General features: G+C 36.3%; 1 protein-coding gene and 1 long non-coding RNA gene across 2 annotated transcripts in view; one reads left to right on the forward strand and one right to left on the reverse strand.

Annotated features, from left to right (window-relative positions):
- Window positions 1-27,961, forward strand: part of LOC139150089 (lutropin-choriogonadotropic hormone receptor-like) — a 109,765-nt gene that overhangs the window by 16,548 nt on the left and 65,256 nt on the right. The gene's annotated exons all lie outside the window — the stretch shown is intronic.
- Window positions 9,021-27,961, reverse strand: part of LOC139150091 (uncharacterized) — a 71,577-nt gene continuing 52,636 nt past the window's right edge. The window contains exons 4-8 of the long non-coding RNA XR_011556189.1: window positions 18,326-18,396; window positions 17,029-17,124; window positions 12,502-14,415; window positions 11,599-11,706; window positions 9,021-9,361 (exon numbers count right to left, since the gene is read on the reverse strand). This is a non-coding gene — a long non-coding RNA (uncharacterized lncRNA). The remainder of the gene's footprint in view (window positions 9,362-11,598; window positions 11,707-12,501; window positions 14,416-17,028; window positions 17,125-18,325; window positions 18,397-27,961) is intronic.

The following is a 27,961-nucleotide window of genomic DNA, read 5'->3' on the forward strand; positions in this document are numbered from 1 at the left end:
CCGTCGTGACTCCCGATTTTCATTCTTAATAATGAAAGAAAATGGTGTAAGGTTCCCATGAGGAAAGTTTGAGGAAATGTTCAAAAAGTTCTGTCACAATATGCCTTACCTAATCACAGCACAGTGAACTCTGACTGAATAACAGTAAACTAGTAAATAAAAAATAGAGACATAGAAAAAAGGTATAAAAATAGACTATAAACAAAAACAAACAAGTAAATAAAAATAAACAAAAATAAACAAATAAACGAGCAAGCAAACAATTGAACGACTGACGGATCAATAGTGAGACGTCCACGAAACAGACTGGATTCACCTTGCTAGGGAATAAAGGGGGACCATCTAGCAAGGAATGGTCCTCCCCTCTCTAGAAAGGGGGACCATTCCCTAGCAGGGTCAATCCAGGCTGTTTCATTGATGTCTCAATATTGATTCGTTGGTTGTTCTTTCGTTCGTTTGCTTACTTGTTTAATTATTTGTTTTTGTTTTTTTTGTGTTTGTTTGTTTACTTGTTTGTTTTTGTTTATTCTATTTTTAACTGTTTTTTTCTGTTTTTCTATTTTCATTCATATGTTTACTATTAGTCAGTCAGAGTTGCCTATAATAACAGGCATATGTGGTTCTCCAGATTTTAGTGTCCAATCCCATCCCACTGTTAAATGTATTGAAAGCTAGAATACGAAGCTTATCATAGTTGTTATCACATGTGAACATAAATGTAATATCATCCCAGACAAAAAACATTTTCCTAATCAAGAGTCCCATCATTGGAGACATTTACGATGTATGTAACATTTGCCTAAGTGCACCAACAGCTTTTATTGAACAGATTTTCAGATTATATAATCTGCTAGATCTTATGTGTGCTGAAAACAATGAGATTTTACGGTATTCTGATCATATTTTCACATTTTAGCTACCACGTCAAGTAATATTCAGGGCCATACTCGACTATAAGATCAAATATAGAGCAGATATATACAATGTTGCCATTGTGCAAACGTTTTTTTCTGGCACCTGACTATATAAGGTAAAACATTTTTGCAACGTACAGCATCTTTTTAAAATTTTTCGAAGATCATTGGTTAATTTACTAAAATACCATTGCAGACATGTGTCAGTATATGAAAATTAGGATGTGACCGTACTGAAATTGAAGAAAACATAAATCATGTCTTTGCTTATCTTGGAGTTAAAAGCTTGGCCACCGTGGCTTTGAAAATTATGGAGGAATATAGTTGAAAAGCTTTTCCTCCAGTCATTTATCCTTGCAACCCATAATCCGAGTCATCAACGCACAATTCATCAACTTTTATTAAAATACCGTCAAATGATCTTGCTAAGTCAGCGCTTATGACCTTCATCCAATTTAATCTTGGAAAGCTGCGGTACTAGGGTACAACGTCAACTTTCCCAAACTATCAATCAATCTGTCAGTTGGATTTATACGAGTATGGAAAATGTTTTATATGGCCATTATGAAACTGTGTGTAATATTATCTGACAGTATCGTGCAGAGCTTGATGTACAGTGCTGACACCAAAATTGTTGTGTGAAAAAAAAACTGCCTATTGTTGAAAATGTGAGATTTAACGTCTAGCCACTTTGTAGAGTCTTCTAGTTTCTTTTAACACTGGTGATCAACTTAATCTGACAGTGCTGTGTACGCACTTTTTGCCACAGAGGTTTGTTTTATGGCCATATATAGTACAGGCCAATCAGACAAAATAAAAACAAGAGTGAGTCAGATCTTTATCAAGTTGATGGTGGTCAAGATCTGCTCAATATTCCGCGCAGTTTCCCCATCTCCACCAAAAAAATGGCTGTTAAAAGGAAGGGAAAAAAAGCTGGATGAAATTTGTATGTGTTGAGCCGAACCCTCAAACCTTCAAGCTGGTGCCTGACAATTACCGATGGAGTGATCAGACTCTGATAAAAGAGAAAAGAAAGAGGAAGATAAAATCTCTTTTGAAGAGAGCTGTGGATCTGAAGGCCGAACATGAATCTGAATGTCAGCGAGTCTGAATAATCCAATAGAGAGTGCATCTATAGCACGATCAGACGTGCCATTTGGATTTTCAATTCATCGCGCCAAATACCCAACTGAGTGGGAACATGTGCTTTTGATCAATGGAGAATTCAGAATTGCCATCACACATCACTGCTGTCAGAGATTCAGAGTGCTGACGCTGTGATTTTTTGTTCCGACTGGCGGAAGTGTTCTGTTTAAATCTATAAGATATGTGAAAATTTATTTGAATGTGAGTAAATATTTCACAGGCTGATCCTTTAAAGCAGGTGAAATTCCTCCATGCAGATGGAGAAAAAATCGTTTGTTAGTCGTCTAAACCCTGCAGATGCTTGTTGTAACTGATACAGGATAACATCATGGTAAGCATTTAAAGTATACCAACTATTTAACAACAACATTTGAGTGAGAATTAACGTAGAAATCTAAACGTCGTGCACACTTCACTCGGCATGTGGTTTGCACATCTTCACTCGGCATGTGGTTTGCACATTTTGACCTGTTGCGGAAGGTTGGATAAGCAGGTATGTCGTGTGGGTCCAATTTGCACCTCAAATTTATGCAAAAAATGCATCAACATTATCTATATGTAAAAGGTTACAACACGTACGTCCACCATGCCTTTTTTCCCTTTCACTGTATTGAGGTTATTACGAATACGCTTTAATGCTTGGGGACATTAATTACAGCACAAATCAGTTTGATGCATGGCATTTCATATCTGATTTCCTGCTTTGAGGCAATTTTTCTGAAACTTTACGGTGAAGCAACTTGCTTTATTGCATAAATGGCATAAATGTTCATATTGAGTTAAAAAACCTTACAAACATGTTCACAAACATACACATTGGATCGGAGAATGTGCACTGGAGTCTTAGCAGTAATGGCAGTCATATTGTGAGACACACCCTTGCTAATTTATTCAGAAGTTCTGGTAATATTTTTCAGAAGGGTGACAAATTTTCACAAATTATACAATGGCATGAATTCTTAATAGACTTGTGTTGTCGCTTCTTTGACTTTTGATTCCGCAAGAGACATTGTCAAGTGGAAGTAAATTTTTCATTTCAGCTGGATGTGAAAAACTTCCTTGCACTCTTTGGTTTTCACTTCAAAAATTATTTGTGAATTAACTTTTAGCCCCTGGGTGTGTTAAACATAAAAACAAAACTCAAAGAAACACCACCCAGATGAAGAGATTATGGTACTTTTGTCACACTGAAACCTGTCAAATATTTCAATAAAATGATGTTCAATAAATATTTTTTTTTATGTATGTGGTTTATGAAGTAGATTTATGACATTTTTTTATTCCCAATACTAAGTAGATAACGATATATTGCAGCACGTTATGTTAAATTATGATTGATAAGGGACGATATCAAAAGCATTAACCATCAAAGTTGATGGCATGCAATCAGTTTTAAAACATCATTGAAAAAAATTCATCCAATAATTGAACTGTTTGTTTATGTCATAGTAACTTTCCCAGCTTTGTAAGGGACCGTCTCAAATTGTTGCATAAGTTGAAACACTGAAAGTTTCCCACCTTTTACGTAATTCGGTCACTGCAATCCTTCCTCTTATTTGTAAAGATGAGAAACTGGACACTCATACCAACGAATTTTGAGAATTTCATTAAACTCACTGCTTCCCACTCCTGTTTTATTCAAGGACAAACCCTTTTACAACTTATTTATAACATTGTAGCCTAAACTTCCCTTCCAGCTGTGGAGAAAAAGAGACAAATTGTTAGATTTTACTTCATGGAAAACATTAACACGTTGCCTTTTTGAAGTTTCATTAACACAGAGGAAGTAGGTACTTTTCTATTACATGAAAACGTTTCATTTAAGGACTTATACAACAATCTGTAATAGCGGCAAAGTATTTGCAGAATAGGAATTAGGAAGTAGGATTCTATCGCAGTCACATTTTGACTCCATTGTTGCTCAGAAAATGAAACTTGTTATGTACCAATATTCCCACTTGTTAAGTAAATGATCTTTGCAGAATAATTAAAGCTCTACAAAAGCTACACAAGTGTCGATGTAGAGTAAATGGTATATTTCCCTCAAGAGAGAAGATGAGGTAACTATTTGATTGTCAATCCATCTCGATCAATTCCACTGTGCAAGTGTGTCAGAATAAAGTATAAAATATGCATTTTAATGATTGCAATCACCTTTCTGCATATAGTAACAGCTGTAAACTCATGTCACAGATGAGATCACGTCAGTGAATTCTTCAACACACACTGCCTCTCAGGTTATTAATCAGCAGAAAGAATCAATCACTAAATGAAAAACAATAAATAAGAAGTTAGTCGAACTACCCGCTTTTCCTCCACGTCAGAATTTATTTGCTTTGTTGATGTTCAGCATCGGTAGCAGTTACTCTTTTTAATTATGCACCTTTGTAAATTTTGTATAACAAGGAGGTGACCTGTTAAATATTATTCAAATGGTAATGGGTCACGTTTGCACTCATATGTGTTTGAAAGTGGCTGACATTTTGGTTTGGTAAAGTCAGTATATAGAAGAAAGTGTCGCATTTAGTTATTTAATGCTAGGTATTCCAGCTGTGAGACTGAGAAATATTGTTTAAACACACATTCACACAAACCAACACAACATAAAGGAAATTCTGATATAATATCAGGCTAAGTTTCAAGATCGTGCAGAAGCATGTAGAGTTTCTGGTAAAATTAGCCAAATATGAATTTGCCTCAACAAATCAAACAATAGAGCCCATTCTACATCCGTTCTTTTGAATGCGGAATGCTTTCCATCAAAATCCATAGATTCACATACTGGGCACCTTTTCATCAGGGAATGGTAGTCGAGTCGTTCATTCACAATGTCTTCCTTGTTCAAACGTGTGATTGTGACAGCAGGAGAGCAGATCAGTGAGCATGCTGGGAAACTCTTCACACTTCTATACCAAGGAGACGGTGTTCAGATTACTAGCTGTGAAGACATACAGCCAACCTAGCTCACCATTTCCACTCCAGATTAAAAGTGAAATTGGAGAATTAATGTGAATCCATGAAGATAACATATTTGAAGGCAACGGAAGTTGATAATTAATCATTTTTTCACAAAGACAGTTCTACTTCTGTAAACAAAAATTCAAATAATAATGATCGTAAATAATAATAATAATAATAATAATAATAATAATAATAAACAATAATTGTTTATGGAAATTATTACCTTTGTGCACTTCAACTTCTAACAAGTCATCGTTGATGACACAGTCCCCACTTGTTAATGGGTGCTTTGATTACAGGTCCTCAGAGAGGATAGAGTCCTCTTCATTAGGTCTGTGATAAAAATACTTTTGAATAAATTCGCTTGATACATGTCTGAGTTGTAGTTCAGGACATGAAAAAATCGTAATAAAATGGCCACATGGTGGCCATAATGGATCGAATCACAAAACAAATCAATGTGCATATGTATGACATACGGAGGTCAATGTCCTTGTACCAACTTTGATTAAATTTGGTTGAAATATGCCTGAGTTATGGCTTTGTACATGAAAAATCATAACAAAATGGCCGCACAGCAGCCATATTGGATCGTATCACAAACAAATTTACATGCATATGTATGATATTGGTCAATCTCCTTGTACCAACTTTGAATAAATTTGCTTGATACATGTCTGAGTTATGGTTCTGGACATGAAAAAACGTAATAAAATGGCCACACGGCGGCCATATTGGATCGTATCACAAAACAAGTCAATGTGCATGTGTATGACATAGGTTGATGTCCTTGTACCAACTTTGAATAAAATTGGTTGAGATATGCCTGAGTTATGGCTCTGTACATGAAAAATCGTAACAAAATGGCCGCATGGCGGCCATATTGGATCGTATCACAAAAAAAATTGATGTGCATAGCTATGACATGGTCAATGTCCTTGTACCAACTTTGAATAAAATCTGTAGAAACATGCCTGAGTTATGGCTCTGTACATGAAAAAATCGTAATAAAATGGCCGCCTGGCGGCCATATTGGATCGTATCACAAAACAAATTAATGTGCATATGTATGACATAGGTCAATGTCCTTGTACCAAATTTGAATATAATCGGTTGAGATATGCCTGAGTTATGGCTCTGTACATGAAAAAATCGTAACAAAATGGCCGCACGGCGGCCATATTGGATCGTATCACAAAAAGAATTGACGTGCATATCTATGACATTGGTCAATGTCCTTGTACGAACTTTGAATAAAATCAGTTGAAACATGCCTGAATTATGGCTCTGTACATGAAAAAATCGTAATAAAATGGCCGCCAGGCAGCCATATTGGATCGTATCACAAAACAAATCGACGTGCATCTGTATGACATATGAAGTAATCCTTGTACCAAGTTTGAATGAAATCGCTTCAGGCATCTCTGAGATATCTGCGTGAACGGACGGACGCACGCACGGACGCACGCACGGACGCACGCACACGCACGGACACGACCAAACCTATAAGTCCCCCCGGACGGTGTCCGTGGGGACTAAAAACAACATGAACATGATCAAGCTGTCGATGAAACGTTAAAAACATTTGGTTGGCCAACAGATAAGAGCACGTTTTTACACAAATTAGCTTTGTAGATTTTTTCATTTGATTATTAAAAACTTGTTCATGTTTCATATCAGTGGGCTTCCATGAACTGAACAACAAATAATCACACAGTTGGTCATATGATAAGATAACTTCATCTAGTTGTAATCAGCTTTATGAGATGACGCAAGTGGAGCGATCCCCCCTCTGAAAAGGTAAGTGTGACCGCCTTGTTGCAGCTGCAATTGCTTAGCCGTAAAAGTTAAATTTACCGTTTGCTCCTCGTTAGCATCTAACCGCCTTGGCTCAGTGTTTGCAGACAAATATCTACCCTGGACTGCGAGGATGCGTCTTTAGAAATCAAAAGTCTTCCCAGGCTCAGAAGTTTTACTATTAAGTGAGTAAATGTTTGTCTCTTTGTGTAGCCTACATGTAGTTTAGTGCTGCTGTGGACATTTGGACAGCCCTGGGAGGTGTACATCCACACAGGTGATTACACAATATGTTATCTAGAGTAAACGGTGTGTCTCTGTCAGTTGCTGATTATAGACTCAGGTTGCCAAGGAATTTTACAGTGCAGGTGTGAAAAGCAAAGGTGTGCAGTAAACCTAAAACCAAGAAAATAACGATGATGATGATATTGATGACAACAGACAGTATATGATTGTCATAAATGTTGCATTTTGGTGTAATAAATGTCATATGGCAGATAAGTTGACACCTTGCTGAAAGAACAAGGAATAAATACAGTTATATAAATCTATCATAATTTATACCCGTGTATTGCTCAGTTGATGATGTACATAAATGCTCATTAAGGTAGCATGCGCCGTGGAAGTGAAAGCCTTAAACTTTTGCTCCAAATTTCCTCAATGAAACTTTCAACCATTCTCTTACTAAATCAACGATAAAAATCAGGGGGCCACCATGCAAATTTTGGTACTAGAGAAACAAATAACCCAGATTTACCGATATTTAAAATTCAAAATGGCCGCCATCCCTGTGTTAACTCTATGGGAAAAACTAAAATTTTGGATTTTCGAAAAACTAAGATAGTAAAAATATTCTGTTTCCAAGAGCTTTAAAATGAGCCCCCATAAGCGGTAGATCATAAAAGAATTAAAGAAATTTTAGATTCGAATATCTGTCCCAGAAGCGTGTTCTACCTTAACTTGTTCGTTGAATGACATGTTTGTTAGCTCCGCTGTCAGCGACGCGGAGCTTATCAAATAGGCTGATTCTCCGTCGTCGTCGTCGTCCGTCGTCGTCGTCCGTCGTCCGTCGTCTGTCAACAATTGCCTTCTTCTCTGAAACCGCAAGTCCGATTGCTTTGAAATTTGATATGCAGTTCACCTAGGTGACCTCACTTAGTTTGTTCAAATTTGATCTTTTAAATTTATGATGAAATCTGCAATTTTATTTGGGGACAATTGTTGCCATTTTTGGTCAGAAAATTTTATTCTCACAAATCTACTCATCAGATAGATAGCTTTGGTTGACATGTTCTTAGGGATGATCCAATGTGATATATTCAAAGTATGATGAAATCTTCAATGTTTATTTTTGCAGCTTATTTTAGCCACTTTTCTCTGGCCACTGCATTGAGCTATCAAAGATTTTCCACCTTCTTCATCAACATGTTCAAAAATAGTTATTCTCTACATAAACACAGCGGAGCTATATCGGCCGCTAGGTCGCTTGTTGTTTTATGCACACAAAACATGAGTCAGCCCAACAATACTGATGAAAGATGATTTTCAAGCATATTTAGGGGAAAGGCAGAAATGAAGATCTTTTTAATGAAAGTGAAGCCATCAGATAGGCGAATTCCTAGTGTAATGCAAATGTACCTAGAACTTTTTTAGAACAATGTGTGTCTGTGTGTGTGTGGCCTACTGCCTGAGGCATCTCTTTAATTAGCACTGCTATAATCTTGTAACAAGGCATGTTTGTTTTGTTGTTGTTGTTTTTTTTCGTTTCATTTATTGTGTAAATTTCAGCAAAAAATCTGACTTGCCCAAGTTTGCGCATGTCACTGGCAAATAATTTTTGCTCTGTAGTTACACCTACTTTAATATAAATCTTTACTGTACTCCTGATTCCAACATCTGTGCTCATGTATTTTACATTGGGCAAAGCTCAATGGACAAATTACCTTACATCACAAATTAAATGTCTTTAATTAATATAAAAAAGTACAAAATTCTAAGTTTTACTGTGGATGAAACAACAACAGCGATTAACAAAAATAAACAAACAATAGCAACAAATAAACCAACAACAGAATGATACTAATATAAATTATTAATGAGATTATGAAGATGTTTTATCATGCTAAATATGTATTCTAGAACATTTAAGATGCTAGAATGCTTGATTTACATTTTTTTTTCAATTAAAGACGGGCCAAAGAATACATATATTTATGTTATGAATGAGAGTGCACCCCTGTGTGCACGATTGTTTTTTTATCATACAGGCAATGTTTTGAAAAGGTCAGAATACACACCGAGCATTGTCAGTGTAATTTGCCAGTTAAAATAAAATGTGTGGTCCTCTTCACTTTGTAAGCGGCAGCTGTGACTTGGTTGATATAGTCAGAGTACAGATAGCAGGATAGGAACTTCTGGCAGTGTGTGAGATGTGCAGATAACTGGTGTAACTGCACCAAGGATAAACAAACAGCAGATAAACCATACCTGATAGCAGATCTTGATCCTGACCATCAGTTAGAGATAACATATGAATACCTGTACTGCAAAAAAAAAAAATCAAATTTTCATATAATGGGCTGTGAATCAGGCATCAAGGTTATAAGAAGAACGTGCTGCTTCTGTAATAGTTTGAATTAAATATAAATAAAAAAACATGTCTTTTTAATACACTGAGATATGACTTTTTTAACATGATAATACAGAATGAGTTTCATTAGTACAAAAGATTTGGTATTGGGATTTGTTTGCTGTAATGGTAGAGGTAACACCTCGGATGGGGTTGTATCCAGTAGTTACAGGTACAGATAATCCGTTATCTCAACATTGAGGTCAAAGTGCATGGGACTACTAGCCGTAACAGTAGTGAGAAAAGCGCATTACTGTCTGATGGTCTGATCACTGTTTCTTCTCCCGTCTACACGCCTACATGCTGTGAATTTGTCAGAGAGGTGAGAATGGAGTGACCTAACAACTGGCATTCTTTCACTTTGACTGCAAAAATGTTTGGTTGTCGGAAACCATCCATGGCAAACATGAGTCATGAAGTGTTGAGCTGATGCAGTTTGTTCTGAGTCTGCTTAAAGCAGTTCAGTCATAAATTGTTGTCGATAAGAGTAAAGACAAAATTTTTATTTGGGATTGTTATAGTAATGAAAAACAGTTCACTCATTGAATTTCTCAGATGTGTTTTCAATGGAAAAGGAAAAATTGAAAATATGGTTTGTCTCAGCAAAACACAAAATGGTTTTGAGTATAAGGTCATGAATAGGGTACGTATTTACTGAAAAATGATACATGTAAGTTGAATGAAAATGTGCTCTTCACGCTTTTTTGATTTTCGTCATTTTCTTGAGTTTGTTGATGTTATTGAGAGTCCAATTGCTTTTATCCCTCATTACAAGTATTTCCTGAATTTGCCAATATAATTTTATATTTCCATGATTACTGTAAACAAAATGCTGAGATGCCTTCGTTTAGCGTGACTTTCTTGTTTGTGTTTGAAGAATCTCACTTCTCTTTTTGATTTTCATATCATAATTTAATGGTGATTTTCAATTTCACAAAGGGAAAAAAGTATGTGGCCACTAATTCCTTGGCAACCTACATTTTCCATATCCGAGGGAGGGACCCGAGTTGTAATCTGAATCCCAACTCTCCCTGGACTGCACAAACAAACAGTAAATTAGTATAAATCTTTCAGTGGCATGTAGTCCATCTAAATTTTTGAACAAGTTTAGTGTTTTCAGTGGACCATAAATCGTTGTGTTGAGGTTTACCATGTGTCCAAATGAGACATTTGGTCAATTTTGTCTTTTCATCTATCTGGTTCTTGCAATTTTTCATCGGTAAATGGTTCATCATGTCCCCAGGCATTCAAACTGTATTTGACATACGGGTATATTCTGATCTACTCTCCCGTACTGACAGTTTCTGGATCAAGTTTGCAAAGTGGTTGTGTAGGGTACACCTTTATGCGCTGTATTACCTCAGATAATTAGCTTTCTAGAATTCAAAACTGACGGCAAAAACTACACCAACTTTCACTTTGTCAAAAATCTTTTACATTTTCTGAAAAAATAATGGTGAACCTCTTATATATGATATTGTTGACAATTTCAACAGTTACATGCTATATGACTGAATTGGGAATTAAAAACTTTTGAAATTATTATGGGCCATTTTGTCTTTCGTTTATATTAATCAATCAGTGATTCAAGATTATTGCTACTTTGAAGTCAAAAAAGACAGTTGTTACACTTTCTAATACTTCTTTTGGAAAGGCCCATTAGATCTTGAAAAGGGGTATACTCAGAATGCTGAAATTCATTGGTTTTTTGGTATTTCTGTTATTTGACTTCTCATTCACACCTTTTGTGGTGTGTTTATTTTCTCTGATATTCCATACTTTTTTGTGAATATTTACTTTCATCTCCCCTCCCCCCCCCCCAATTTTGACCATTTCCTCCCAAGATCTACTGGTTCACTCCTTAGGAGAATGTTTTCTTGCTGGGGTACAGCTATTAGAAAAAGCCCTGTTGTAAATCTGTTGTTTTAAACTTCACGAGCCTCAGTAGTGGTAAAAGCTGCTGAATACAGCACATCAGTTCCGATCAATGTTGGATCTGAAAAACCTCCATATCAGCTCAACTCTGGAATATTGATTGTGGCAAGACAAGTATAAATGGACATTCCTTAGGAGTTATGCAAACTGTGCATTTCGGCGTACCCTGAGGCGCTCTGATCAGACTGTAACGAGCTAGAAATATACTTTAATCACCATGAATTTCGCATCTGATCAGCAATGTCGCGTTGGTTTCATTCCAGTGTCCCATGGTAATATCCACAGAATTAAAAGTCCATTGCTCCAAGATCTTTTCCAAATTTCCTATATCAGGAAAAATAGAAAGTAAACAAAATCCGGCATTATTCACCAAATTACCTTCTGATAAGTTTTCGGGTGAAACAGTAAATCGATTATAAATCAGCTCTTGGTCATTTTATCAGGGGAATATGAATTTCTTATTGCAATAAATCACTTGAGATTTTCCAATGAATTTTTTTTTTCTGAGCAGAGGGTCAAAGGTTGTATAATGTTGCTCAAATGTAATCACCTGGGATAGATACATCAGGATATGCAATGTCTGTGTAGGAAGAAAGCAAGTAATGAAAAGTGAAATGTCGGAATGAGTCGCGCTAATGCATATGTCTTGCACAAAGTACTGTGTGGTATAAGGAATATGTTTAATAGGCATTAATTGCTTGTTCAGAGATTAATGAGGTAATCTGGATTGCTGATTCATTAGATAACTGCAGAGCGGGTACATTTGTTACTGACGTTCCCCATGAGACAACTTATAAAAGTGATCACAAATTGATAAGAAGGGGGAAAAAAGCATTATGCAAAGGCGAGAGGCATTTATAATCATTTTCCAGCTCTGGGATTGGTTCTAAAAATAGCAATGGCTCACGGTGCTGCAGTCAGTTTAAAATCAATACAGTCCATCTTAGCAGCAATTAAATTGAACACTTCTCTTGAATATTTGCCGTTTCAATAAAAAAAGGAAATCTCTGGAAAGATGATCAGCTTGGCTGCTTTCATTTCATGTCTGCCAGCATTTTGAGCTGGCTGTTATTTTTCGCTGGTTGTGCCAACTAAAAATACTGTTATAAAAATATTTACCTTGTCACTACAATCTTGCTGTGCAGTCGTTCAGAGCAGTGAGTATATATATGTATGCGGGTCTGTACCGGTAGTGTGACCTATGATGTCATCTGTGATCATTGGAGACCTTGTCAGATAGGCAGCAATTAAAGCTGCAGCCGTCCATTATTTCAGACAATGATCGTCAAACTAACGGTGATATTCGATTCCACTCATTAAATTTGTTTTATTAATGTGTAGACTGAGACGGTGCAGAACACAGATTGATTATGTGCAAGTGACAAATTTATCATAAATTATATATATCACAATGTCAGTTCATTGCCTTATATTGAAAAGACAGTCCCTGTAAAATCAAGGTCATTTTTTCAAGAATCACCCTTCTGATTGGTGGTAACTGTCTCTGTGCTGAAAACCCACTTTGAGTTTCAGAAAAGCAAACTTTTCAAAGTATATCTTGAGTTGAAAATTCCCCTGAAGTTGAGGTTCAAAGATTTGCATTGAGTGTGTGGAACAGAACTCTCGTTTATTTCCTGCCATTTGCAATTAAAATCTTCACACCAATCAAAGCAAAGTTAACCGATTGGCCTTCAGCTCGCAGATTGTCATATGCAGTAAACCAGGAATGGAAGTTCTTTTGTTGCAGGAAAGCCATTAAACTTTTGATACAAGCTCTGACTTCTTCTTGTTGAGGCAAGGGGGGAAAGCCATCCCCAATTATGGTAAATGAACGCTGAGGTACAGAGACCACCTCCTTTGGGACAATGAGCAAACTCGCCAAAATCAAGTTTGCCAACATTCACGTGGCATCAGTGATTCTTGACAAAAGCACACCCCTTGGGGGTAGAGTTACTCTCATCTGACCATGCATGTACCTTTTGTATTCTCTATTGACTGAAAATCAGATGGATCATTTGAACTCCTGACAGCGCAGTTTGTCCCGGACAAATTTCTCATTTTCCTTTCAGGTAAACCTTTTCAAGTGCTTTGGAAAGGAAATGTAGCTGGAAGTCAATGTCTCTCAATATCGTCTCTGTTAACTAAACTGTATTTTTATAAAGAATTTATGGATGGATCTGTTTGTCCAGAATGCACAAGATATCAAAATCTCCAGAAAATCAAGTTTTGCTGGTACAGTATTTCATTATCTGATGAATGAAACTCACATTTGCCTTCCTTTGTTCAGGTATTTTCATGGTGTTGTGAATGTATGGTGTGAATACACATAAAAAAGTGATAAAAGTCTTAAATGGTTGAGGACTCAAACTAAAAGCAAACAGAGAACTTCGCAAAACGATGATTTTAAAGCAATAAAATAAGGCAAGAAATATTGTTGCATATAATTAAGAAAGTGTCCACATTTGTGATGCTCAACAATGGGTGCTCAAGCTCAATACAGCTGTATGTATTGCCAGTGTATATGCTGTGCAGGTCCAACACAATGGAAGTGTTTACAGGTCTTCAGAAGAGCTCAACTCTGTCCAATCACCACGTCCAACAGGGCAAACAGACAACCTGACTTTGTAAAAAAAAATAACAGAAAACTTCCAGTCAAACTATTGTTTCCAGTGGACAAAGACCTGCAGCACCTGAGTTGGACAAATAATTGATTTAACACACAAACATCAAGAGACGACAAAAAAAACTCCCAGCAGAATCTCTCTATATCTAAGTAGCCATAGAATAATTTCTGTTCACATATTTCTATTCAGAATGTACTCCGTCTTCTTCGTACATTTTCTCCTGGTGAATGTCTCCGCGGAGCAGTGTACTTCCAATCCAGGGAGGTGACAGAATTTGTTCAAGGCTCGGAATCAATAACTCCATCAGGGGGCTGAATGTTTTTTAATGCGTTCATGTTGTTGCATTATTGAGCAGTTCCCGATTTGTACTACCATGCATGATTCCATTCAGAGTCCGTGGGGAATTTCTCTGGAAAAAAGAGAAATGAGTAGTTTTTAACAGCAGGAAAGGGAAGTACTTGTACACAGGCATAGTCCAAGGAATTAAAAGAGGAAATTGCCGTGCCCTTGAGAAACAACGGTGGTTCTTGTGCAAACACTAGTCTCTGTGTCACGTTTAACAGCTATTTACAAACTCCGTAATTTACATGTTTCTCTGACTTGGTTTTATTAAATAGAGAGAACCATTTATTCTCTTATTATTTCTCAAGCTTTTTTATTAAATAATGCTTTCAAAGTCAACATCTACTGCCAACTGAAGCTCATTGGATGGTTTTACATCTACGGCTTGTCTCCACACATCCTTATTGCATTAAATTTGTCCACAAATTTGTTGTAATGGAAAAATGAAACATCAAATTATAAGCTTAACATGCCTATATTGTCAAATTATTAAAATGTTTGATCGTAATGACATCAGCTCCATGACCTTATCAGATTTACAGCTGTGCAAAGTGATATTTCTTTATTATGATAATAATTATTCATCACTATAAATGAATAGTTTGTCTGTTAATACACAAAGTTTTGTGTCAATAGACCGCTAAAATCACATTCACAGAACTCATGCTGATCAGCATTTCTGTGAATGTGAGTCATTCACTGACCTTCCTGATTTCAATGTATTTACATTAATGGCAAAATGTATGACTTCTACGAATAATTAGGTGGGTTTTTAAAATTTATAAGATGTTACATTTAATAGCAAAGTGATGTATTTCATACAGGTATAAACGAATTAAATACATATCACGGCCAAATGTTTTCTTTTAATAAAACAGTGCAAACCTCAGTACTACAATATAAGTTGGTACAGGGAAATTCCAGAGGTGTACGTAAGATATGTGTGATTTTGTTGGGCAGGTGTCATTGTCTTCCTGAAGGTAGATGACTTTGTTTGCGCATCACACAATGGTATCTGCAAAGAGGTAACGTAGCTGATATAGATTTTGTAGCATTACAGTGAAGTCAAAAACACTGAAGTCATTCCAAAAGTTGTAAGATTACTTTTGATACATTTCTATAATGCAGATAGGAGATTATAGGTTTTTGCATTATGACTTGACCTAGTTTTATTCGTTGGTTCTACGGATAGTGTATCAGGCTACACCACTTCCTGTGCGTAAGGAATTTTCACATTTTATTTGTTACTATGGTTTAGCGTAGATGGGCTTGAAAATTGCACGGTATAGTCTGCGGTGCTTTGAGAATCACCCAGGGAGAGCATAATTACTGCAGAGGCTTTTACATGTAATGTGTCATACTATTAATTTGTTCCTGAAAATGAGATGAATAGAATATTCACCGAATTTTTTCAACTCAGGTCAGGCATTCATAGAGTATAGTTGTTGTTGTGTACTTGTGTTGCTTGCATGCAAATGAGAGGTGGACCATTCCCTAGCATGTTAACATGTTTGTTGATTGGAGGTCTCACAGTTGTTCTACAAGACATATTTATCATATACTTTGCAGTCAGGCCATTTCAGTTTATTTATTTTCATTTGTTTTTTATTTGTTTGGTTTTGTTTACATATTTTTTGTCTTTTTATTTATTTGTCAGCTTATTCATATATACTAATTTGTTATTCAGCCTGCGATCCCTCTCTGTGAATAAAAGTCATGGAAATATCAGGTGTTTTCAACTTTGTTGGTTTGTTGTGTTTTGTTAACGGTCATAATGTAAATATGTGAACCCAAAAATAGTGTAGGGTATTGTATGCTGGCAGTATTAGACTGACCGATTGACACACATTATCATAGCTTCCTGTTGAAGACTGTAGTAATTTTTAACCATGTTTATTCAGTGTAGCGATTTTGATAAAATTAAATCAATGCTTCAAAAAAAGTTCTTCGGAAATAAACACTTCAAAAATCATTCCAAGGAAATAAGTTGAAACTGTAGGAATGCAGTATAAAGAACTTGATGAACAGGGTGAAAATAGTGCTTGCGTGACCATTTCATAGACTCGTGCAAAATCAATAAGGTTATTGTCAGTGACTGAGAGCACAGACTTTGCTTGCCCCAGCCACTAATTTAACTCGAGACCATGCAGCTATATTAAATCTTGAGCGAGTGAAACATCTTCTGTCGGACAGTTTTTTTATATTCACCCAGGTAACGCAGTGTTACAACCACATCCCATCCATCCGTGCATGTAAATTTCAGAGAGGATAAGGGCAATGCCAAATATAGTAGGGTGGTTACCCCTGGGAAAGCGATACGGCTGTGTTATCGCAGATTCAATCCAAGCCAAACTGTCCCATGTGGAAGCGGTAATGCGAGATGGTATAGAGAGTTGAGATGTTATCTCTGCCCAATCACATACTCCTATGTACACACAAATGGTAATGCAATTAAAAGTCCCTGGGAGAAAAAAAGCAAAACAAGGACAATTTTGTGTAAGTTTTCAAACATTTGGGGATTTCATTTCCCAGTAATATTGTAATATCACATATTTCTTACAACTATCTTTCTGAGACACTTCATTAAACACAAAACCATGCTGGGATTAGTCCGGTATGAATTCTCTCCAAGAGAAAGGAAAACATTGGTTCGGCACAATGGTAATTTGAAGAGACTTACGCAAATCTGTCTGTAATTGGTTTTAAAATAGATTACTTTGTGCTCTGAAGCCGAATTCAATCAGTGTTCCTGCGCAAGCTGCATTCACAGCGGTACCTGCATCAAGGAAGCAACAGAAGATTGAAAACCGAGGCTGATCTGCAGATTAAGTACTTGGCAACATTACGTGAAAACAAGCATCATATATAAGCCAGAACCCGGACATGTAGTCTTTCAGCACAGCACGTCACAAATGCAAAAAAATGTTATGATTTTTATATGGATTTTAGACGTAAAAAAGGAAGAGTTTTCCCCTGAGTATCACTTTCTACCTGTTAGAGTTATGGTTACATAAAAAAGCAGATAGATTATAAAAGATGTCATACTGGTTTCAGCTGTTGCTTGGACAATATGTCCACAATGAATACAAACAGAATACCATGGAGGTTTGCATATGCAGTCATGCCATATTGCAAAATTTATATTTTGTGAGTGGTCATATAAATAAACAAGTTATCCAATAATTGTTTTCACTGATACCTTTAAGAATTATTTTGTAAGATTACATAAGGAATTTTAATATCATCTTGATGGGAGAATAATCATAATTCATCTTCATCTTGATGAGAGCAGAATTGTTATGTTAATTAGTATGTTTTTGTTTACACATATGTCACTGGGACAAGATATCCAACTTTTCCATCTCATTTCTTCCTCACTTAAAGGGAGACAGTTGTCAGAACTGCACGCGTGCAACTTTCTTGTTTACAAACAATGTATTTCGTGCATGATATCTAGATGCATCATTTCAACACAGCTGCAACATACGATATTCATTCTTAACAAACATTTTCAACTTTCATCAATTGCCAACGTACCCCAGATACAGTATTTCCATTGGTCGTGGGGGTCCCTGGCAACCTTTGAGCAGAGTTCCGACAACTGCAACAGTTGCATAAATAGGATAGGGGCAGCCCTGGCAAAACTGACAATTCAAAATAATTTTGTTTTGATAATCAACAATAGCTTGACGGTGATCCGATGTGAAACCGGGAAACTGAGACGACTGTGACTTAAATTTCACTTTGCATAATAATATGCTAAGTGATTCAAGTAGTGGTAGGGAACCAACTTTGCCTATCGTCCCAAACATCTGATTTAAATCACATTTTGTGAGAACTGCAGTATTTTCACAACTGACAGTGCAACAACGTGTTAAAACTGAACAGAATGCCACCTATGAATTCTACCACCAGCGCAAGAAAGTAACCTTCCAGGTTTGTTGTGCCTTGGGGAAAGTTATGAAAATTGTACTCACCATTTAACATTTGCTTTCAATGTTAAATTCAGTGGGCTTTGAGATTAGATATTGGAATCCCAGGAAGTACTCTGAAATAAGAAGATCCACTCATTTAAAATTTATGCATTGAGAAATACACCGTCCTATATCTAAAATTTATACGCCAACTGTCCACATGTTGAGGGGGTGGAAAAATGTATATGTATCATCAATGACAGCAAAGAGGAAGGCTAAAACAGTTGTGCATTACTATGAAGGCATAAAACATCACATGTCAACATCTCTTAGAAAAACTGTCTTGAAAGCAGACAAATTACTGCCTAGTGGACATTTAGTTGACATGTCTCACTGCCCCTCCCTGACAATAATAAACAAACTGTGTTATACATTGTAAGGTTGAACTGTACTTGACCTCATTAGTTATAAAAACACATTCCTTGTCTGTCAAACTCGGTCAGCACATGCCCCCTTGCAGTGACAGCTGATTTTTAACTTGTGGCTGATCCACAAAACTTCCAACACTCCTTTTTCTGTCCTACTTTTGACTGGTACTTTCAGCAGCAAAGCACTTTGGTCATGGAAGTCTCAGAGAATCAAGAATATATTGCAAAGAGAATGATACACTTTGAGTCTTTAGATAATGAAATATTATTCATAACCACTAGGCAGCCTAAGTTGATTCAAAACATTAAATTTTTCTGATTTGTTGAATAAAATTTGGATGAAACTGCAACGTAAAATGCTCCGGGTATTAAAAGTTAAAAATTTCCATTGACACAAAATTGGTTATATTCTTCCTTGCATGGTACGTGTATAAGTGCCAAGGACTGCAGACAGCAGCTTGGTGTGGAGGGTGTGGAGGTGATTATAGCAGAAAATCATTCTCAGGATCTGTATCAAACACAAAAAAGGAATCTTTGTGCCAGACGTTATACCGATATAAAGTCAGTACAGATAGTATTAATGCCTAAAAGTTGTGAGTATAGTTAAGAATCACATCAAAGATTGATATCTGACTGTCACGAGTTCCATACTCTAGCTGGTCGGCAAAATCTCAGCTTTAGCTACTGAACGCTAATCAGGGTGATCTGATACAAGATACCGTGTCTCACACACGCAACAGCGGGTGTGCTCCAAGAACAACTTAATCTGCGGTATCAATTTGGAAGTTCAGCGTTGCGGCATGCTCCCATTCTTATCCAGTAATGGTTTCAACATACAGCTAGTAATTGAATACTCATAATGGTTATTTAATACCTACTTCACACAGATAAGAGAAACTTCAGTAATTACTCCACTAACAGTTATCTGCCAGTTCAATGCTAATCTTGCAACAGTTACATTGCAACAAAGGCAAAGTTGATATTGTGATCACATAATGACATACGGCAATAATGGAGGAATCATAAAAAAACTGATCATCATGATGATGGCATCAGTCTGATTCTGCAGTGGCATCTAAAGAAATAAAATTCATCCAATCAGCTATAAAATCTTGCTGAGACATGAGACGTCTGTGTCACTCTAAGGCATACAGGCATAGGGATAAGATTATATATATATATATATATATATATATATATATATATATATACAAAAATATATATATATATATATATATATATATATATATATATATATATATATTGTAAATATGCAATAAAAATTGGATAGCCATGCAAGACTGATATATATATATGAATATATATATATATATATATTATATATATTATATATATTATATATATACATACATATATATAATATATATATATATATATATATATATATATATATATATATATATATATATATATATATATATACCGGTATATATATATCAGTCTTGCATGGCTATCCAATTTTTATTGAATATTTACAATTCATTTAGTTTTTAAAAATCTGTATGATTAATACATTTTTGAGTATTTGCTATCATCACATATTCGTGACAGACACAAATTCTTCCTGTAAAGAAAATGTAATAGAATATCAATGGGAAAATGGGTAAGTCAGAAAGTAAAATTTGCTCCAGCATCATGTCAGAGACAGATTTGCAGTATTCCCAGAACTTAGATTATATCTTATCAGTGATCAAGTGTGCATAAGCCAAATATTTTATGTATGATTCCTTGACTTTACAAGACAATTTCCAAGGAAATTCAGCTCTGTTAGACACATGAAATCAGACATACCAGGTCAAGTAAGGGACATCCTTGACCTTCTTCTTACTACACGGTGAAATTATTAATACAATATCATGCTCTAAAATCACCCGCTGCATATTTACGCACAGATCAGTTTTTTTCGGCAAGCTTTGTGGGGAATATATCCACACATGGTTTTTGACCTCTATGAATCTTAAACGGTATCGGATTGAATGAGCTGTGAAGTCTTTGGTGTGAATATTACGTCAAATGACACTGCCAGCCAACCAAAAGAGGTTTGATAATACAAAGCAGTATTACGTTGGAAATGAATCAGAGAAATTCGAACGCCTCACATGTCAGGGAGTCATATTGATTCTATGTGTATGTGTAACATCTGAATGTTCAGCAATTTTAAATGCTCAGTCTGCCTACCAGCTCTATATAGAAACAAACTGATCAGCTCAATCAAAATTTCAAAGGAAAACACAAAACAAAAATTTATGTAGGCAGTCAGTATCATAAATCAGAGAAAAAATGATTGACGACTGGGATTTTAAATTGATTACTCTATACACAGTGATTACAGTTAATCCTAATCAGCATATAACAGTTCCATTCATTCACTTTAGTGGTTTCTACTTACAAACTAATGTACGCCTGCCTATGATATTTTCTATCCATGTCTCTTTCCATTATCTCAATGACATACAATTACACACACTTGTACATATCACAGGCACAGTCAGCAAAGTTGTTTGTGCAAAAAAGAAGTTTGTGAGTGAGTTGTTGGCAGGTGGACAGGCAATTTTTTCCCGTATCAGTGGGCAGGGACTGGATGAGTAAACAATCTTTCCTAATTTAGTGGAGGGGAAAATTCCTTTCTGAGAAATCACTGACAAACAGCTTTTTAACACGAACAGAATTCACATTTTGAATTGACGGACTAAGTGGGAGTTGTGTACAGAAAAGTGAAATAAATTCTGAATACCCTACATCCACAGCAGTATTTCAATAGTTTTATAAGTACAGATTCAAGCTAATAGGTGAATCAGGAATGTGAGATTGATCAGTTTCCAACATATAGAGGTGGCCTCATCTTTGCCTATATGCTTACACTTTCCTGTTCTTTGTCTGTCACCGTCACCTTTCCGGGAACTGCACATTTACCGAGAACTGAGAAATGGAAAAAGACTGTGCCAGTCTCTAAGTCTGATTTTTAATCAGATTGGTTTTTTCTTGAGTACCGTCAAAAGTCGTAATGTTACTCGGATGCAGTTCTATAACATGATGAGTAAATGCAGAACGGCTGAGGAGTAGTCATGACATTTAATTGATTGTATACTTGAAGGACCTGTGTGCAAATCAGATCATGTAACCTTGTTTTATGTGCCTCTTAACCAACAGTTCCAAGAACAGGTAATTGCATAGACGCTTGGCCTATATGGTGTATCTGTATGACCATTAAACTATCTGGACAAGTTAATAGTGTGGTTAATGTTAATGTTATTTTTGCCAACCCATAAAATCAACTGCAATACTGGGACACTGCCTGCTTGTCTGTAAGCTCCTTTTAGGGATGGACCATTTGATCTTTGGAGGGATGATCAAACTGCTGACAGGCAAATCGTGTTTTTAAGATTTCCAAAGTTTGATAATTTGTTCAGATTTTGCATAGCATGTATACGTTCTGCAATAATGACCCCCCCTGCTCTTAGCTGACCATCATGTGAATTCACAGAATTTTTCATTTTGACCACCCCTCTGTCAAGATCAAATGGTCAACCCCTGATTTGCATGTGTATTTCATACATAGCAAGTTTTTTAAGGTTTAGACATACAAGTGTGTAGCATCAGAGCGGCTGACACATGCCAAATAACATTTTGATCGTACATCATTTTTGTACTCCGCATCCATTGGACCATTCCAATCATTTTTCCCATGCCCACACAAGCCTTCAGGGAAAAAAGTACTGAAGAGCTGAATGGAGGTGATATTTGCGGCAATTACTGCACATTCACATCGTTGAACAAGCTGTAAATATGGCACTGGAATAAGGTACTTTGCATCTTTCTCACTCTAATAAAAATTATGACCTTGAAGAGATAATTTGTGCATTTTTCTCACTGTCATAGAATTGTGTTAGCTCTAAATACTTGAACTAATTCACAGCAATGTTTTTTTAAGTGATTTTTGGTTCATTTTTGATCTTTCAGCATTTCATCAATCAATATCAAGTACAAGGGTTCTGCACACTCTGTAAAATATCTAATCTATATTCTGCCTCAAGAAATGTTAAACGTTAATAAAACTTCGCTGCATGACATATATTCCGCCTAACTTTTTCTCTCTTTACAAAATTGAGCCGAACCTTTTGATCTGAAGGGATGAAAAATTACTTTTTCAAAGCACCGGGTAAAAATTCAGACTCACCATGTGCCAACCGCGCTCTCTGTTTACACCTCAGTGTTCATTTGATTGTTGCTATACCTGTGAATGCATCGCCTTGTGTACTTTAACTTTTACCGGGAGCACACTGTGCTGATTGTGGCAAAGCAGATAAAACACCATAGGGCTCCATCAGTCTGTCAGCTGCCTGACTCAAAAGATAACAATGGTGCAACATTTGCTGCACTTTACCTGTTACTATCTTTACTAAAGATCATTTAGCACCGATAGAAGGCTCTATACCACCTAATAGGCTTGGGTTTTTTTCTTTATCACACAATCAGCCCGTTTATAAATGCTAACAAACACTATACAGTATATTTTAAACACATTGGCTCATTGTTTTTGACTCAGTGGTTTACTTCTAGGGAAAAAAAAATTCATTTAAAATTTGTGACGACTGTATTTTTGAAAATTGCCCTAGCACGGCTACAGTTCATATCACTGCAGCGATATTTAAATAAAGACAGTCTTGCTTCTGCCGTCTATGATTTGAAGCGCTTTACTGACTTTTTAAGCTATTTTGCTGTATGATTACTTGTCCATATGTAATATGGTTTATCTTTATAGCACCCTCTATTTCTACAAAATAAAGAAAAATAAAATTTTTATCTTCAAATCCAGAGAAAAAGGAAAATTTTATCTTCATATCAATAGTCTATGTCTGTTTTTTGTATTTTTGGAATATTTATCACATTTTGAAACAGCAAATGTCAAAAGAGATAGTGAAGATGCGCAATCAGATGACCTTTACACATCCAAATAAATTTGTTTAGAGATCAGAGATCTCTATCAGGGAACGAGAGTTGTTTGTTCGCAAGCTGTCAATATTCTATTTTACAACCCTCTTTTTTAAACCAGCATCGTACATTGGCTGGTACTTTGGCCGGCATACACGCACTGATGGTGCCACCCACACCTTCACTGTGTTCTGTAAATTTGTTTGTTTGTTCTGGAGTGACGGACTCAGTCAAGCTTTAATGCGGTAACGATAATGTGCCAATCACTGCTACTGTCAATTTTTAATATGTGCTCTTTACCTCTAGCTTGTGTGATCCACAAAAATATTCAAATTTCAGAAATCATGTCTTCGGTTTGAGGACAACTGATCAAAAAGAGAGCATGTACAATGTCAGGAAAATGTGAAACTACATAATGGATAAATATTTTGCCAGTTGAAGTTTGATTAAAAGCAAAGCTTAATTTGTTTGAACTAGTCACAGTATCAAATGAACATCACGGTGAGTAAAATTGATCACTCTAGAGAATTATACAACAAAAACAACTTAACTTTTCCATGTTGCACTAATTCTATCTATTGATTTTTTTACACTTTCTTATTTGATCATTGGCTTCAGCAAGCTTCAAATCAATTCTTTCACCAGACCAGCCCTTTAAGAAAATGTAAAACAGTCAAAAACAATTATTATCTGTTGCATTTTTGTTCAGGGCAAGAGTTACTCCTGTGATATTTTCACATTTTGCATATTAATGTTTGTTTGACAATTGGGTTTGCAAAGACTTTATGTTTTAAAGTAATTCCTGTTGGACCTGTGTGAACGGATTTTAATGAATGTCAAAAGAAGCTGCAGGAGTTGTCCCTAAATTATTCTGTTTACGCACAATATCCTGAGAACAAAAACACCGTTGAAAGAGCTGCCAAATGAAGGAGTTGGTGCCTTGTGGAGCCACAGCGCAGTGGCATTTCTATGATAATGTTACACCGCAGTGCACCTGAACGCCGCAATTAGCATGCCACCTGTGTGCCGCAAAATTATGTTGTTGAAGCAGCCTATCAAGAAAAACCAACTGCCGTTTAGCATTTCATCGTTCGGTTCCTCTGATATGCCACCCAGTGTTTCCACAGCACATATTTTACAGAGACAGTGTCAGTGATGGGCTTAGTGCATGGTTATTGATGGTCTACAATCTTGTTGTAGTGATCACAGCCGTAATCTATGACAGTAATGTATATTCCAAGCAGCTGTAAATCTACCGACAGATAATATTTATTTTCCCATTACCTCCGTGGATACGATGTAGTCGGGAGAAAATGAAGATGTCCGCAGAGGGAAAAAACATTTACAAATATCTTGTTTTTCCTTCACTTTGACAGAAAAGAAACAGTCTAAAAAGCCAGATATTTGCCTTTGTGATGTTTTTCAGAGTGTGTATGGGTATATGTTGGGCGTTTTGCATACATACCTTCTACTCTGACCTGCTTGGGTATTAAAGAACTCAAGGAAAATGCCATGTTTGTCTTTTACTGGAATGTTGTTTGTGTTGTAGTACTCTGTCATCTAGACACTTTGACTCTGAATCATTCTACACATGCTTGCCATAAAAAAACCTTACCAAGTACCAATCAAACCATTATACACTCATCACTTTTGACACTGAACAATGTGTAGCTGTCTCTCTTGGTTTGTTTATGTGTACGTCAAAACTAAATTGCCATAGGTACGACTTCCTGATAAAAAAAATCATGCAGCTCTGAAACTTGTCAATATAACTTTGTGAACTTGATTTTACAATTCCGGAGTTGCAATACAGACATTTTGTCCAACATTTGACACATGTAAGATATTCCCCGGTGTGTTCCCTCCTAGTCACTTTGAAAAAACAGGTTAGCGTTGCCCTCTACAAATCCAAAGTGTACAGTAGTAATATTTGTACTGTCACTCTCAAGTGACTTGTCGTCTGACGGAAATGGCTGTCATCCTGAGCACCGTCTTACTTCATGTCAGTTTGCGTCAATTAAAAACTGGCAGATTCCTGTTATAGACAGCCTGCAGTATTGCAGTACACGCCATGCCCAGGAGATATATGTGTACGATACTTTCACTGTTCACTGTAGTAGGAGATTTTTGTCATTATTTTGCAATGCTTTATATACATGTACAGCCGCTGGGTGTAGTATCCATTGGCTTCATTGACATGTTTTTTACACTTTACAGTTTCAACATCCACTGTTTTTGCCGCTTTTTAGACCCTAAAACAGATTTTTTATATGAAATTATATCTAATTTTTGACAAACAAATGTTTTATGAAGAGATGTATCTTGCTACATATATGGCTTTGATATATCCTTAGACAATTAACCTATGCAATTTCACACAGGAATTATTACAAATCTCAGCTTCATTTTTAAAGAAGTTTTGTCAGCATACCCATTTGGTCTGTTGAATAACGGAAAGAGGAATGTCTGTCTCTGATACTTCTTACAGGTGCTGCCAACTGGTAAATTTCAGCAATTTTACAAAATCATCACAAAACATGTTTCAAAGGCTGATATACTGATTTTACATATTTTTGACCTTGACCTTAAAATTTGGAGGGGAAAGAAGAGCTGTTTCCAACTGCCCTCCCACTGGCATATGCGGGGAAATATGCCCTCCCACTGAATCATGATGCCCACTGCCCTCCCATATCTATGATCTGCCTACTCCCCACAACAGTCCAAGCTCCCAACTCCCCCTCTCCCAACCATTGAAATTCCCATTGCCCACTAGGTGTACATATTCCCACATGTACATTTCATTTACGTAACTATTTATCTATCACCCAGACGAGCATGTGTGGCAACCAAGATCAGCGCAAAAATGTGCATTGGCAAAAACTTATCATTCAACCTTTGGACATTGCTCCCCTCCAAGTTAGGCACTTAATCTTAATTCTATCAACCATGAAATTCCCTTCCCTCTACCTATTTTACAGTACCCACTGGTAGAAATTTTCTCCTTGCCCACTGTAACAACTGAAATTTCTTCCTCGCCCACTGTAAGTATTAACTTTTTCTGCCCCCCTGCTAATTAGTTTTCAAATTTACTCTCACGCTGAAAAACTGCACGAACACCTTTTAGCATGTCAAAGAGCAGGTTTGTTGGCCGCACCTGATCTTATACCCATAATGCAATTCAAGCTGCCGGCATAAACATCTTTAACTTCCTAATGTATGAGTAAAGAAGTTTTGAAAGTGAGACACATCAAAAATCACTATCATTTGAGACGCAGCTTTCAGAGATTTTTCGAAAGTCACAACAGTTGAGATTCATCATTGACGTGTAAGGTTTTGCCATATTCCGAGTGAACTTAGCGGCACGAATTATGGACTGGTAGGAAGGCGGAAGCTGATAAAGAAATCTTTAATATCAATGATTCACTGAAAGAATACAGTTTGAATATCTATGTTCGTAATGCAGCCACAGAACAGTTGTAAGGCTGTAAAATGAGAGAAAAGAAAGCTTTCCCATTCACCGTTCTTTTTTTACAGACAAACATATTTTATCTGATACTAGTACATTATTCTATACATTTAATGGGTCCATGTGAACTTTCATTTTGTCATTCATGGCAATGTCTTTGCTATAAATAGCAATCGTGATTTTCCATGTCATCTTGTCTGGGAAATTCTGTTGATATATCGATAAAAAGGTTTAATCAAGCTGACAAGGAAAAATTCAAAAAGTGAAATTGATAGTGCTGAATGATGGTCAAACTTTGTTGTAACAACATATTCTGTATAAATATCGTGAAATTGAAGTGTCATTGATTAAAATTGTCATTCACAAGTCCTCATGCTCCTGTCAATGCTTTGACTCCACAATCCTTTAATTTGGCTCAAAGATTTATGTAACGTGTCAACAGCTACTATAGTGGTAAATAAAACTAGACAATAAATACATGAGCTGTAAAAGTTTACTGCACCATGGAAGGTTTTACAAGTGCCTGGAGTCTTGCAAGGATTATTTTAGGGAAGATTTTCATTATACTTGAAGCTTGGTGTATACGGCCAGCCAAAGTGAAGGACTGGGAAAATGAATTATTGAAGGACTTGTTGGGGATTAGGAGATGCACTGAGCTGGACTCTAATGAAAAGAGATGAACACTGAGTACATTAGTATGCAAAGCTTTCCCCTCCATACACATGAGTTGTTGCAGGTGTGCCAAAACTAGCACAAAAATATCCTGATCTTTTCCGTTTCATGCCAAGTTGCCAGGGATTTGAACAACGGAGATAGAAAGCAATGTGGTTGCCATGGCAACTGCTCTATAAA

Source organism: Ptychodera flava, chromosome 14 (genome assembly GCF_041260155.1).
Source record: "Ptychodera flava strain L36383 chromosome 14, AS_Pfla_20210202, whole genome shotgun sequence".
Taxonomy (NCBI): domain Eukaryota; kingdom Metazoa; phylum Hemichordata; class Enteropneusta; family Ptychoderidae; genus Ptychodera; species Ptychodera flava.